A 14,606-nucleotide genomic window follows, 5' to 3' on the forward strand; every position below is an offset into this window, starting at 1 on the left:
CAGCAGTTGTGGGAGCAAGGTCATTGGGGATATTTAAGAGACTGCGGGACATGCATATGGTCACAGAAATTTGAGGGTTCGTACATTAGGTTTACCTCACATGAGGGTCAGTGTTCGGCACAACATCGTGGGCTGAAGGGCCTGTTCTGTGCTGTACTGTTCTATGTTCTATTAAGTGTACAAGTCCTGCCCTGATTTACCTTTCCAAAACGCATCACCTCGCATTTATCTAAATTAAACTCCATCTGCCACACCTCGGCCCTTTGGCCCATTTGATCAAGATCCTGTTGTACTTGGGAGGTAACCTTCATCGCTGCCCACTACACCTCCAATTTTGATGTCATCTGCACACTTCCTAAGTATACCTTCTATGTCTGCACCCGAATCATTCATATAAATGATGTAAAGCAGTGGACCCAGCACTGATCCTTGTGGCACTCTACTGGTCCCAGGCCACATAGCGCACTCCAAGTTCTACATAACCTACCCCTTTAATAGTTTCTAATCAACCTGCTCAGTGGCATTACTGCAAACCTCAGAGGTAGGTAGGGCTTGAACCAGGACACACTGCTCACGGGCAGGAAACTCCCACAGTGCCACAGGCCCAGTAGACAGAACCAGCTCACAATCAACTCTAGAGCGCTGGCTCAGTCTGAAAGAGGCCTACACTTCTCTAACACCAACAATTTAATGAAGAGCTGGAGAGGTCTCCCCTCCAGGCAATCTCAATGGCCAAACCGACATGACTGAAACAGAGTTTCTGGTCACTATCACATTGCCCTTAGCTGTGAAAATTGGTGCTTGAGCTTTCTGAATTGGAAAGGTGACTATTTGGAATTGAATTGAATAGTGTGGCGCTGGAAAAGCGCAGCAGGCCAGGCAGCATCCAAGGAGCAGGAGAATCGATGTTTTGGGCATAAGCCCTTCTTCAGGAATGAGGCTAGTGTGCCAAGTGGGCTGAGATAAAAGGTGGGGGGGGAATTTGGGGGAGGGGGCTGGGAATACGCCCAGGTGGAAGGAGATGAGGGTGAGGGTGATAGGCCAGAGAGGGGGTGGGGCGGAGAGGTAAGGAAGAAGATTGCAGGTCAAGAGGACAGTGCTGAATCTGGGGATTGGGACTGAGATAAGGTGGGGGGAGGGGAAATGAGGAAGCTGGAGAAATCTACATTCATCCCGTGTGGTTGGAGGGTTCCTAGGCGGAAGATGAGGAGCTTTTCCTCCAGGCATCATGTGGCCGGGGTCTGGCAATGGAGGAAGCCAAGGACCTGCATGTCTTTGGCAGAGTTAAAGTGTTCAGCCACGGGGCGGTTGGGTTGGTTGGTGCGGGTGTCCCAGAGGGGTTCCCTGAAACGTTCCGCAAGTAGGTGGCCTGTCTCCCCAAAGTAGAGGAGACCACATCGGGTGCAGCAGATACAGTAAATGTAGCTGCGTGTCAAACTCATTGATCCGGGGGCGTAGGGGGATGAAGATGAAGACTCTGCTGAGGATTCTGTTCATCCTCAGAGAGGGGGAGGGATGGAGGGATGGTGAAAGTATTTGGAATTGAATGCAAGACACACCTGGAGATCCTGAAAGCTCCTAAAGTCCCACCTTTGGAATCAGCTCTGCTCCATCACCTCCCACTTCTCATCTCTCTGTGCTTTCTGACTTACCTTTGTAATTTCTGAAGCTCATTGCTGCTATCCCCCACAATGCAGACATGAGACATCAGTGAGCAGCTGTGATAAGGTCCTGCACTGTTATTGTTGGCATGCTCCTGACCAGACCTATTGTGACAGAAAAATAAGACACTTTTAGTCGGCTGGCTCCAAGGCCCATTGCCAGACAGCCACAAGGGGACCTCAGGTGAGGACAGAATCGTGGTGGTCTTTTATATCTGTCACAAGAGCAGAAAATCTGAAATGCAACAAACCCACATGATGCCCAGTGAGGAATGCTGTTTTCTGGGTGGAAGGGTGAAGTAAAGCGAGGGGTGAATGGAATCCTGTAGCAGGATAGCAAAGTCCTGATTGAAAATAATAGACTTTCCAAAGTCTTTATAAAAATGCTGCATTGATCATGTTATTCTCCAACCTTAACTGAAAACCTTTGTGGAAGATTCATGGTTATGGGCTGGGTTTGAGACATGGTAGGAGGTAGGGATGTGTGTGAGTGAGATTGAGTGAGTGAGTGAGTCTGTGTGTGTGTGTGCGCGAGAGAGAGCGAGAGAGTTTGTGTGAGTGTGTGAGTGAGTGTGTGAGTGTGTGTGTGTGTGAGGTTAGGGTTTGAACCTGATGTGTCTGAGAGCGGGTGCTCACATGTGTTCATGTGCATGTGTATGTGTGTGTGTGTGTGGCTGGGGGGGGGGGGGGGGGGAGAAGGGGAGTACACGTGAGAGTGTGTATAACTCTCTACTCCACCAAGGACAGAAAATCAGAATTAAAATCATGCTCCTTTAAATTAAAATGCTGACTTTGGGACTAACATAAACATTGAACATTGCAGAACGATAAATGCCATTGAATTGGTTGTCTGTTCAATGCCCTGTCCGGTTTGTCTCCTGATCAGCTTTACGGAATAGGAAAATGGACCATTCTGCTGATAGCTAATTTTGTGCCCTCCCCAGATTAAAATTGAACAACATCCATTGTATTGAATATCCTCTCAGATGCAGCCATCTGAACGCTGAGGGCATCACAGCCCAAGGTATGACTCTGTATGACAGAGCTCCACTTTACATTGATCTTTTCCTCATCATGAAAATGTCGTAGCCTTCGATAATGGTCAGCGTTCTGCTCAACGCTCTTAGGTCCTCGATTCGATGTGGCGGGGAATAGTGGGCGAGGGTTCTGTGCTGCAATAGGGCACAGAGTGCTCAAAGGCTTTGTCTCCTGCTCTTCCACCCTGAACTGAAGACAGCTAAGACGCAGCTGTCATGAGTACTGAACTTTACAATCTGCGCTGTGCACAGCCAACTAGCAGCCGGAGGGTTGCCAGTCCTCCAGAAATACCCTGGACGTCTCCAGGAATGAAACAAAACTAACTGCCTGGTCACTGCTGAAAGCAAAAACCTGGAGAAAATTCACAGTGGCATGTCAACAGAGAATTGTGTCAATTTTCCTTTCAATGTTTGTTCGCCAATTAACAAAAGATTTGTGAAAACATCTGTTTGACAAAGCAATCCAAATGGGGAACAATATCTGTACTGGCAAGGCAAGTCTCAAACAGGCTTAGCCAAAGAAATAGGAACAGTAGGCCACTCAGCCCCTCTGTCCTGTCCCACCATTCAATAGGATCATGGCTGATCCAATATTCCTCACCTCCACTTTCCTGTCCTTTCCCTGGAACCCTTGATCCCCTGACTGACCAAGAATCTATCAAAACTCTCTGTGGCAAGGAGTTCCAAATACTCACATCCCTCCGAGAGAAGAGATTCCCCCTCCCCCCCCCCCCAGTTATACCTCTCTATTGTGAGACTATGCTCTCTGGTCCTAGACTCTCCCACTTCCCATTTGGCACTGGGTAATGAGTTGATCAAGCGTGCAGCAGGTTGAGTGAAGATGAGAGGTCAAAGGTGAAACCACCAAGAGGTTGTCCTGAATTGGGGTACCCTACAAAGGCTCTTGCTGCCAACAGACATCTTTCATCATTTGCCCTGGTGTTATGATGCCCCACTGTAAAGTGAATCATGGTGTCAAGCCCCTCACCTTGAGGAGAAAGGAGAGGAGGAACTATCCACCATGGGCTGGCAGGACATTTTGGGGAGAATAGCCTCAGGCGAATCATAGAGTCACACAGCACAGAAACAGACCCTTTGGTCCAACTCGTCCATGCTGACCAGACATCCCAACCCAATCCAGTCCCACATGCCAGCATTTGGCCCATATCCCTCTAAACTTTTCCTATTCATATACCCATTCAGATGCCTTTTAAATGTTTAATTGTACCAGCCTCCACCATTTCCTCTGGCAGTTCATTCCATACACGCACCACCCTCTGTATGAAAACGTTGCCCCTCAGGTCCCTTTTAAATCTTGCCCCTCTCACCTTAAACCTATATCCTCTAGTCCTGGATGCCCCTACCCTTGGAAAAAGGCCATGGCTATCACACTATCCATGCCCCTCATGATTTTATAAGCCTCTATAAGGTCACCCCTCAGCCTCTGACGCTCCAGGGAAAACAGCCCCAGCCTGTTCAGCCTCTCCCTATAGCTCAAACCCTCCAGCCCTGGCAACATCCTTGTCAATCTTTTCTGAACCCTTACAAGTTTCACACTATCCTTCTTACAGGAGGTAGACCAGAATTGCACACAATATTCCAAAAGTGGCCTAACCAATGTCCTGCACAGATGCAACATGCCCTTCCAAACCCTATACAGACAGTTCTGCTAGAAAGTGGTAGTTCCATTCTCATTCCATCCTGTGTTTTAACAAAATCGCTTAATAGCAGCACCATTTAAACTAATGGAGCTGGAATCACATCATAACCAATACACGCTTTCAATGTTTGCCCTACAGAAACAGTGTCCCCCCAATTTGTCAATTGTGTTATAGCGAATTTGCGTTAATGAAACACGCATTACAGCAGAATGTCCTGTACTCAATGCACTGACCAATAAAGTAAGGCATACCAAACGCCTTCTTCACCATCCTGTCCATCTGCGACTCCACTTTCAAGGAATTATGCACCAGCACCCCTAGGTCTCTATGTTCAGCTTCAACCCCCATCTCCCCACTCCTTGGGAGTTACTGGGGGCTGGTGGTCATAGCTAAGACTTGATACACAGGGCACAACATGTCCCTCTTCCCCTGACCAATCTTCTACACCCGTTTTCTGAAATGGCATTGATACAAGGTTGCTTGTATCCATGGGTCCATTGCTGATTTTAGAGCCCGGGTTATGCGGGAGGAAGTACACAGCAACAAGGGCTCTCAAGCCTACTCCACCATTTATTAAGATCATGGTCAATATGAGCGTATCATCAAATTCCTGACCACCTCGAACAAATGCCCTTGCTTTACGTTGCCTTACACATTTTTCAAAGTCTCTGTTCCGAAGCCTTTTCATAACGGGTCGCAAAGATTCAACGACTCAGAGATGGGGGGAGTAATTGCCCCATCTGTTTTAAATGGAGACCCTGGATTTTTAAACAGTCACCCTTCGTTCTAGGCTTTTCCATCATCTCCACATCCACCCTGAAAAGAAGACCCCTTCAGGATCTTAAACTTTTCAGTCAAGCCAAAGATTAACTGCACAGAAGCGCTGCCAATGAGTTGAATTGAATTTATTGTCCCATGTACCGAGGCACAGTGAAAAGCTTTGTTTTGTGAGCAATACAGGCAGATCACAGAGTTAAGTAACATAGATCAGTAAATAATAGGGAAACAGCAGCAAAAACAAAAACACAGGTACAGGTGAATGTTAAGAGTTTGTGAGTCCATTCAGTATCTAACAACAGTAGGGTAGAAACTGTTTTGAAACCGGCTGGTGTGTGTGTTCAGGCTTCTGTACCTTCTCCCCGATGGTAGAGGTTGTAGAAAAACACAGCCAGGGTGGGATGGAGCTTTGAGAATGCTGGCAGCCTTTCCCTGACAGCGGGAATAGTAGAATGTGGCCTAAATGGAGTTTTCTTCAAATGATTTTTCCCAGGCAATAGACAACCAACCCCACACTCTCTCCTGCTTTCATATGCCAGTTGGACAGCCAAAAGACTTCTTAGCAATTGGATACTGCTCGATGGTCAGATAAAACAACACTTCCCCCCCCCCCCATGTTCAATACTTTTATATCCGGTAAAGAGAGTAAGTGACCTATTTTAATGGCCCTGCAATGTTTCTCCAGGGTTACACACAGCAGTGATCCGGAGGTTGGATCGTCGATTGCTGGCAACTCTATTCTGATGGGTTGGCGGGTCTGCAGCAAAAGCCCACAGTACTGTTCACACTAACCACCCATATCGTTCACTGCCTGGCACAGACCACCTAGTTAGCAATAAGGAGCCAGACTTGGAGAAGAAATGGAAGTGAGGCTGTAAGTGCAGAGAAGTAGAACTAATTGGAAAGCTCTTTCAGAGAACAAGCATTTACAGGCTGGAGTGAACGGTCTCCTATATAAATAACAAAGAACTGTGGAAAAAGCAAATCTGAACTCTGATTTCTCTCCACAGACACTGCCAGACCTGCTGAAATTTTCCAACAAATTCTGTTTTTTGTCATGGAGTCACAGTATCATACAGCATGGAAACAGACCCTTCAATCCACCAGCCCATGCCAACCGCAATCCCAAACTAAACTAGTCCCACCTGCCTGCACTTGATCTAGATCCCTTCAAACGTCTCTTATTCATGAACATATCCAAATGTCTGTTAAATGTTGTAACTGTACCCACATCCACCACATCCTTTGGATGTTCATTCCACACATGAACCACTTTCGATGTAAAACAAGATACCCCTCATTTCTTTTTAAAATCTTTCTCCTCTCACCTTAAGAAGTATGTCCCCTAGTCTTAAAGATCCCCCCCCCCCCCCCGCTAGGGAAAGGATACTTGCCATTCACCTCGTCTGTGCCCATCATGCCTTTCAAAATCTCGATCAGGTCACTCCTCAATCTCCTGCACTCCAGTGAAAAGAATCCCAGCCTATCCTTACAACTCAAACCTTCCACACCACAACATACCATCATATCCTTCCGATTGGGCAGCAAGAAGGGGACACAGCAATCCAGAACAGGCCTCACCAACATCCTGTACAACCTCAACATGACATCCCAACTCCAATACTCAGCAGGTCTGAGCAGTGCAGATAAGAGTGCGGAACACCTTCTTAACCACCCCATCTATATGTGACGCAAATTTCAAAGAATGATGGACCTGACTCCCTCAGTCCCTCTGTTCTACAATGCTACCTAAGGCCCTACTTTTAATTGCTTAAACCTTGTCTTTGTTTTACCAAAATGCAATACCCCACATTTATCAAAATTAAACTCCATCTGCCACTCTTCAGCCCATTGACCTGATTGGTCCATCTAGAGTCATAGACATGTACAGCACAGAAACAGACCCTTCGGTTCAATCCGTCCGTGCCAACTAGATATCCCAACCCAATCTAGTCCCACCTGCCAGCACCCGGACCATATCCCTCCAAACCCTTCCTATTCATATACCCATCCAAATGCCTCTTAAATGTTGCAATTGTACCAGCCTCCACCACTTCCTCTGGCAGCTCATTCCATACATGTACCACCCTCTGTGTGAGAAAGTTGCCCCGTAGGTCTCTTTGATATCTTTTCCCTCTCACCCTAAACCCATGCCCTCTAGTTCTGGACTCCCTGACCCCAGGGAAAAGACTTTGCCTATTTATCCTATCCATGCACCTCATAATTTTGTAAACCTCTATAAGGTCACCCCTCAGCCTCCGACGGTCCAGGGAAAACAGCCCCAACCTGTTCAGCCTCTCCCTGTAGCTCAAATCCTCCAACCCTGGCAACATCCTTGTAAATCTTTTCTGAACCCTTTCAAGTTTCACAACATCTTTCCGATAGGAAGGAGACCAGAATTGCATGCAATATTCCAACAGTGGCCTAACCAATGTCCTGTACAGCCGCAACATGACCTCCTGTACTCAATGCTCTGACCAATAAAGGAAAGCATACCAAACACCTTCTTCACTATCCTATCTACCTGCGACTCCATTTTCAAGGAGCTATGAATCTGCACTCCAAGGTCTCTTTGTTCAGCAAATTTGTTATATGATTCTATAATTCTGCAAGCACAGTCCTTTGTCAAGCCCATTCCTTACAAACTTGTATTAATAATTTGGCATTCAGAGAAGCACATATAATGAAAGAGTAGTCAGAATCAGTGTTAAACTTAATTTGCCACGTGACTATTCAGTTGAAGAATTGATTTAAATCCTGTATTAATACCGTGGCCAGTGTAGCTGTACAGCTGTGTAGACCTTCCCCTGTATCCGAAGGATGCGTTCATGGAAAAAAGGAAGTGATCTACAAGCGTGCTTCCTGAAAGCATGTTCAAAACCCTGGCTCATAGCCAAGATGTTCATTGAGTGCCTCTACCACTCTGCTTTCTCAGGGACATGGAGTGTTTGGCTGGTGGTTCACAGCGTTGAGTTCTTCTCAGGAATGTTTGCTTTCACCTACTCAGTTTTTTGGCACCAGTTCCACCCTCGTTGAGAGGCCATGCCTGTGCTCTCTGGGAGGACCATGAAAAGACCCCCCCCCCCCCTCATTGCTCTTTTGGCAGTGGGGGCGAGGGTGGGTGGGTAATGAAGGAGGAGAGCTCTCCCTGTGAGAGGGGAAAGATTCCCAAGGGACCAGAGGGGCAACCTTTTCCACACAGAGGGTGGTTCTTATGCGGAATGAACTGCCAGAGAAAGTGGTAGATGCAGGTACAGTTGCAACATTTAGATAGACACGTGAACAGGGAAGTGGAGAGGGATGTGGGCCAAATGCAGGCAAGTCGGACTAAAATTATTTTGGGAAACTTGCTCAGCATGGACTGATTGGACTGAAGGGTCTGCATCCGTGCAGTACGGCTCACGGAAAGTGATCATTCATCCGGCCATTGTCTCGCTGCTGCTAATGGGAGTTTGCTGTGCGCAAGTTGTTGGCGATTCCAACAAGACAGCCAGTCGTGCAGGCCTTCACGGGTGGGCGGTGGGCGTGCAGGTTTGGCTGGAGGGAGGTCGCACCAGGCGCTATGCGGATGCAACTCTTTCTCCTTGCATTCAAAATCGAACACGGCGCATTGATCTCGGAATTAACCACTGACCACAACCAATTTTCACACAGAGGGTGGTGACTGCATGGACTGAGCTGCCAGAGGAAGTGGTGGAGGCTGGTACAATGACAACATTTAAAATCTGGATGGGTATGTGAATAGGAAGGGTTTGGAGCCGGGTGCTGGCAGGTGGGAATAGATTGGGTTGGGATATCTGATCGGCCTGGACGAAGGGTCTCTTTCCGTGCTGTACATCTCTCTGACTAAACCACACACAGCGAGCGGTGCCCTCCCGGGAGAGGATTAAAGGGGCACAGATCAAAAGAGGTGGTTATGAGACTGTGCCCCTCTGAGCTCATACACAGCTGAGTAACTCCAGCAATGTGGGGGATGTGAGGGGATGTATTTTTTTTGCACAGTTGGCTCACGCACTCACTCGAGTGGGTAGAGATTCGTACATTTCCCCACCCCCACCCCCGCCAGGAGCAGGCACATTACGCTGGCTAGTGGCCAAGTTGGAGATCAAGGTTTGGGAGGTGGGTGTGCTGATGCTCTCCGTGAAATCAATAATGACTCCAGCTCTAAACGCTCTCTGCTTCAAAGCAGCACATTCCCAGGCACCTAGCCGTTACCCTCAGGGAAATACTCAACCATTCATGATGCTGCTGGCACACACACACACACACTCACAGTGGGGTTGTTTTAATTATCCTCGCTGTGTTAATTAGCGTAGACATTAACAGCTCTGAAAAGGACGGAGACCTATTGCCAGTCATAACCTACTTTTCTTTCTCCGCCCGAGTCTTTGCGCTGTTAAGTTAAATCAGAGCTCCTTCAAAACGCTGCTTACATGTAGGGGGTGGGAGGGGTTGGTACAACTTGAAAGGCATGAGTGATTTAACCAGGAGAGAGAGAGACTGAAAGCAACATCCACATCAAAACGCGGTGTTTGTTGGTAAGTCAACATCTATCCTGTTGGGAGCGAATTTGGCAGAGTAAACGTCACGAAGCAAATTCTCTGAAGAAGGGTCATCTGGACTCGAAACGTTAGCTCGCTCTCTCTCCATGGATGCTGCCTGACCTGCTGTGACCTCCAGCATTTGTTGATTTCCGATCGGATTCCAGCATCTGCGGTAATTTGTTCCTACAGTGCAAATTGGAATCCTCTAATGTTCCAATTCCAACATTTGCCAGCTTTGTTTTCCAACCTTTTCGTGGCCTCAGCCACTCCTATCCTCCAGTCAGGCATCACTCAAAGAGGATGAGGGATGACCTTACAGAGGGTTATAACACCAGGAGGGACATGGATAGGGCGAATAGCCACGGTCCTTTCTCCTAGGGTAAGGGAGTCCAAAACTAGAGGGCACAGGTTCAAGGTGAGAGGGGAAAGATTTAAAAGGGACCTAAGGGGCAACGTTTTCACGTAGAGAGTGGTGTGTGTACGGAAGGGCTTATGCTCGAAACGTCGAATTCTCTATTCCTGAGATGCTGCCTAACCTGCTGTGCTTTGACCAGCAACACATTTGCAGCTGTGATCTCCAGCATCTGCAGACCTCATTTTTTACTTAAAGCAAGTGATGGAGGCTGGTACAATTACAACATTTAAAAGGCATTTGGATGGGTACATGAATAGCCAGTGATATCCACATCCTGTGAATGAATTGTTTTTTTAAATGAACTATCAATATTCATTTGACTTTCGAGATGGTTTTCCAAAGGACATTAAAATGGCTGCTGTGATCACCTGACAAGCCCAGGCAACCTACACTCAGTGCTCACTCTCCACCAGGGACAGGGGCATGGATCACCACCAAAACACACATACCTTCTCCTATGAATAGGAAGGGTTGAGAAGGATGTGGGCCAAATACTGGTAAATGGAACTCTATTAATTTAGGATATCTGTTCGGCATGGGCGTGTTAGACTGAAGGGTCTGCTTCCATGCTGTACGACTCTGACTCTAAATGGGACAAGATTAATTTAGGATATCTGGTTGGCATGGATGAGTTGGACCAAAGGGTTGGTTTCCGTGCTGTACATCTCTGTAGCTCTACACTTGTGCACCTCCTGCAATTCTGACACCTGGAGCATTGCCATATTCAAATCAATGCACCACCACTTTCTGGCATCTGATCTCCTACTTTCTTCCTTAACTCTCTTCACTGTATCATCCAGATTTTAATGGTCTCTTTGACCGAGTTTAGAATCTCAAGTCCTTATACGGCATTAAGTGGCTGGGGGTTGGGGGGGGGGGGGGAAAGAGGAGGGGGGGTGGTTACGTTCTGTCTGATAATGCTCGTGCGCAGGGCTTTGGGGTGGCTCAGCAGATAAAGAATGCGATACAAATGCAGTTCGCGTTGTTGACTTCAGTCAATGAAAATTCACAGAGGCAACCAGCTGTAAAACAGACAGTGGATTCACTGTGTTCAAAGGGAAATAGGAAATTCGATCAAGGTCCATCTAGCTGGTCTATGGGCTTAATTAGTACATCATATGACAACGTCAATTAATCGCAGACTTCAGTCTCTAGTCATTAACTCATAGTCAATCCAGATCTTGCCTCTGAGGCAAGGAAAGTGCTTCATTTCAGGGTTCAAATTCAAATTCAATTATATTAGACTGTAATCCTGTTGTCTCCTGGGGAGGTGATGGTATTATTGCTAACCTATTCACCTATGGAACCTGGTAATGTTTGGGGGCCTGGCAGGATTTCAATTAAAAATCTGACAGGACCAGGTTAATGATGACGATGTCAGGGAAAACCCATCTGGTTCACTCATACCCTTCAGAGAAGGAAATCTGCCAACCCTAACTGATCTGGTCTACATATGACTCCAAATGCACAGCTACATGGTTGACCCTTAACTGCCCGCTGGGCAGTAAATACTGGTCTAGCCAGTGATAGCCACATCCTGTGAATGAATTGTTTTTTTAAATGGACTATCAATATTCATTTGACTTTCGAGATGGTTTTCCAAAGGACATTAAAATGGCTGTTGTGATCACCTGACAAGCCCAGGCAACCTACACTCAGTGCCCACTCTCCACCAGGGACAGGGGCACAGACCTTCCATGGATCACCACAAAAACACACATACCTTCCCCTATTTACAACAAAGGGCCACACTATCGATTTACCGAGAACAGGATAGGGACAAAAACAAAAGGGGTCTGGGGCCTCGTGATGACTGTACATTTCTCATGGCTAATCCGCCAAGCTTTCACATCCCTGAACACTATGGGCAATTCACCATGGTCACGCCACCTAAACTTGCACATCTTCAGATTGTGGGAGGATACCCACGCAGACGTGGGACAATGTGCAAACTCCACACCTGAGTCACCTGAGGCTGGAATCGAACCCGGGTCCCTGACGCTGTGAGGTAGCAATGCAAACCGTTTGAGTTTTCAGCGAATGGATCAATCCATGGGGGGCTGAGTGCACCGCATCAGGATTTACCATTTTAATTAAGAAGCAGTAAAACTCAGTGTGGGGTCAATGTGGTACACTTACATAATGATCGCACAGATTGGAGGTGAATGGTTATGTACAACTATCCAGCTTAGAATTAAACAATAATGCATCTGCCAAGAAACAGGATATCGACAGCAACCTTTCAACAGCCAAATAGTGAGTACCCAACATGCACTGATAACAGGAAAGATGATGTTAGCCCTTCTCTCAGTGCTCTTCTCTCATCAGCCTCAGAAGTCTGTTTCCAGTGAAGACGCAACTTGGAACAACCACCATTCACTGAAAACTCAAATGGTTCGCACAGCTGCCTCACAGCTTCAGGGACCTGGGTTCAAGTCCAGCCTCTGATGACTGTCTGCGTGGAGTTTGCTTCGGGTGCTCCGGTTTCCTCCCACAGTCTAAAGATGTGCAGGTTAGGGTGAATGGGACATGCTACATTACCCATAGTGTTAGCTGCAATAATCATGGTCATAATGATGACCCTGACATCGTCATCATTAACCTGGGGGGTCATGTCAGATTTTTAATTGAAATCATGCCATATAGTGTTAGCTGCAAATGTAGGGTTGGGGAATGGGTCTGGGTGGGTTACGCCTCAGAGGGTCGGTGTGGATTTGTTGGGCCGAAGGGCCTGTTTCCATACTGTCGGGAATCTAATCTGATTTAAAATGTGCAGATATAGATGGATTGACCATCGTAAATTAGCCCATAACGTTCAGGGATATGCAAGCTTGGTGGATTAGCGATGAGAAAAGTAGATGTACAGAAGAGGGTCAGGGTGGACTCAGCGGGCTGCTAACACACTGTAGGGATTCTATGATTTGCAAACTTTTCCATGACGCAAGAAACAAAACAACAGTCAGAATTCAGGTAATTCTCATAACGAAGAGACTCCATGACTTTTAAACCTCAATTGCCTGAACCTTGCTGACTGTTCAGGTCACCCCTTCTTTGTAAGCGGTGTTTGTGTGTGTGCACTTGATGTTGCATTTGTTACTGCTGTTCAGAGAACTAAACCATAAAACGCCCCTTCCTTCCAGTAATGAAAACCTTGTAGTTATTTGGTGCCTTTGTCTTGATCTAATTAATTAGAAGTTGAAGTGTGATAGCGGTGCACTAAAGAAAGGAATTTATTGTAATGGACCGAAAGGGGTTTAAAAAAGGGGGAGAGGCCAATCTCCCCTCTTCACCTGGTTCTAAATATCAGGACAAAAGGAGTTGGGAACATCTTAAAAGAAGCAGAACATGGTGAAGGGCTTTGGCGAAGGACGGTCACCGTTCAGGGCCAAGGCACACTCACTCGTGTTGTAACAATAAAAGGTGGACTGAGCAAGGAGACCGGAACTAGAGGAACGCGGAGGTCTCAGAGGGCCCCAGGGCTTGAGGAAGTTACAGAGATAGGGAGGAGGGAGAATATTCTCAATCACCGATCCCAGGAACCCATCCAGGTCAGCGGGTACTGCGGTTAGTCATGTGGCCACTCACTCCGAAGGTGGCCGATCTTTGGAATCCTCTGCTCCAGAAGGCAATGGATGCTTCGTCATCGAGTTTGTTCATTCAATAGATTTCTACATGGCATTCCCACCCAGGGGTAGTGCAGGTGCTGAAGTTAAAAGTCAGCCATTGCCTCAGTGAATGGCGACAGGTCTTGACTGGATTACTCCAATTTCCTCTATTTTCATGTGCATTCTTAACATGATTCCAGGATGAAAGGGCTGTTGTTATGAGGGAGCGGTTTAACAGCTTGGGCTTCTACACAGTGGAGTTCACAAGAATGGGGGTGGGGGGAATCTGATTGAGGGATATAAAATGCTAAAGGGGATTGATAAGGTGGATGTTGGACAGTCTCTAACAAGACGACACAGATATAACGCGAGAGGAGATAGGCTCCATGTGTGCCTGTGGACAGCAGTGTGGACCCCAGAGTGCGGTGCAGGCAGAATCAATTAACACGTTCAAGAAAGAAAGCGATACGTTTCTGATGGGAAGTGGGATGAAGGGAAGAGGCTGGAGATGAGACCAGGAGAAGATTATCCATGATCATGTTAAATGGCAGGAGGGATTTGAAGGGCTGAATTGCCTACTCATGCTCCTAATTCCAATGTTTCAATGACTTGGTGCAAGTTGGGTGTTCTTATAGAGGTGGGAGACCGCTCGGGGTGAGAACACAACAAGGGAGGAACAACTCAACGAAGGCAAGCTGCAGACCAACATACGGCGAAAGACAAATATCTCCAAACTCTCCTGCATAGAATCACATGTTATCCAAACCAGCCTTCTGACAGAACTACCACACACAGCTCAGCGGCATCTCCTCATTCCACAGCCAATGAGGAAACAATTTCAACTTTACCTCACTGCAAAATAATGTTCCCTAACCACTTATTACACACTGTGATGTTCTGTGAATC

At 47.0% G+C, this 14,606-nt stretch overlaps 1 long non-coding RNA gene across 1 annotated transcript in view; it reads right to left on the reverse strand.

The window, feature by feature from the left end:
• LOC132835823 (uncharacterized) overlaps positions 1-14,606 on the reverse strand; it is a 63,906-nt gene that overhangs the window by 16,383 nt on the left and 32,917 nt on the right. Inside the window, exon 2 of the long non-coding RNA XR_009647311.1 lies at positions 1,653-1,766. This is a non-coding gene — a long non-coding RNA (uncharacterized LOC132835823). The remainder of the gene's footprint in view (positions 1-1,652; positions 1,767-14,606) is intronic.

Source organism: Hemiscyllium ocellatum, chromosome 45 (assembly GCF_020745735.1).
Source record: "Hemiscyllium ocellatum isolate sHemOce1 chromosome 45, sHemOce1.pat.X.cur, whole genome shotgun sequence".
In the NCBI taxonomy this organism is placed as follows: domain Eukaryota; kingdom Metazoa; phylum Chordata; class Chondrichthyes; order Orectolobiformes; family Hemiscylliidae; genus Hemiscyllium; species Hemiscyllium ocellatum.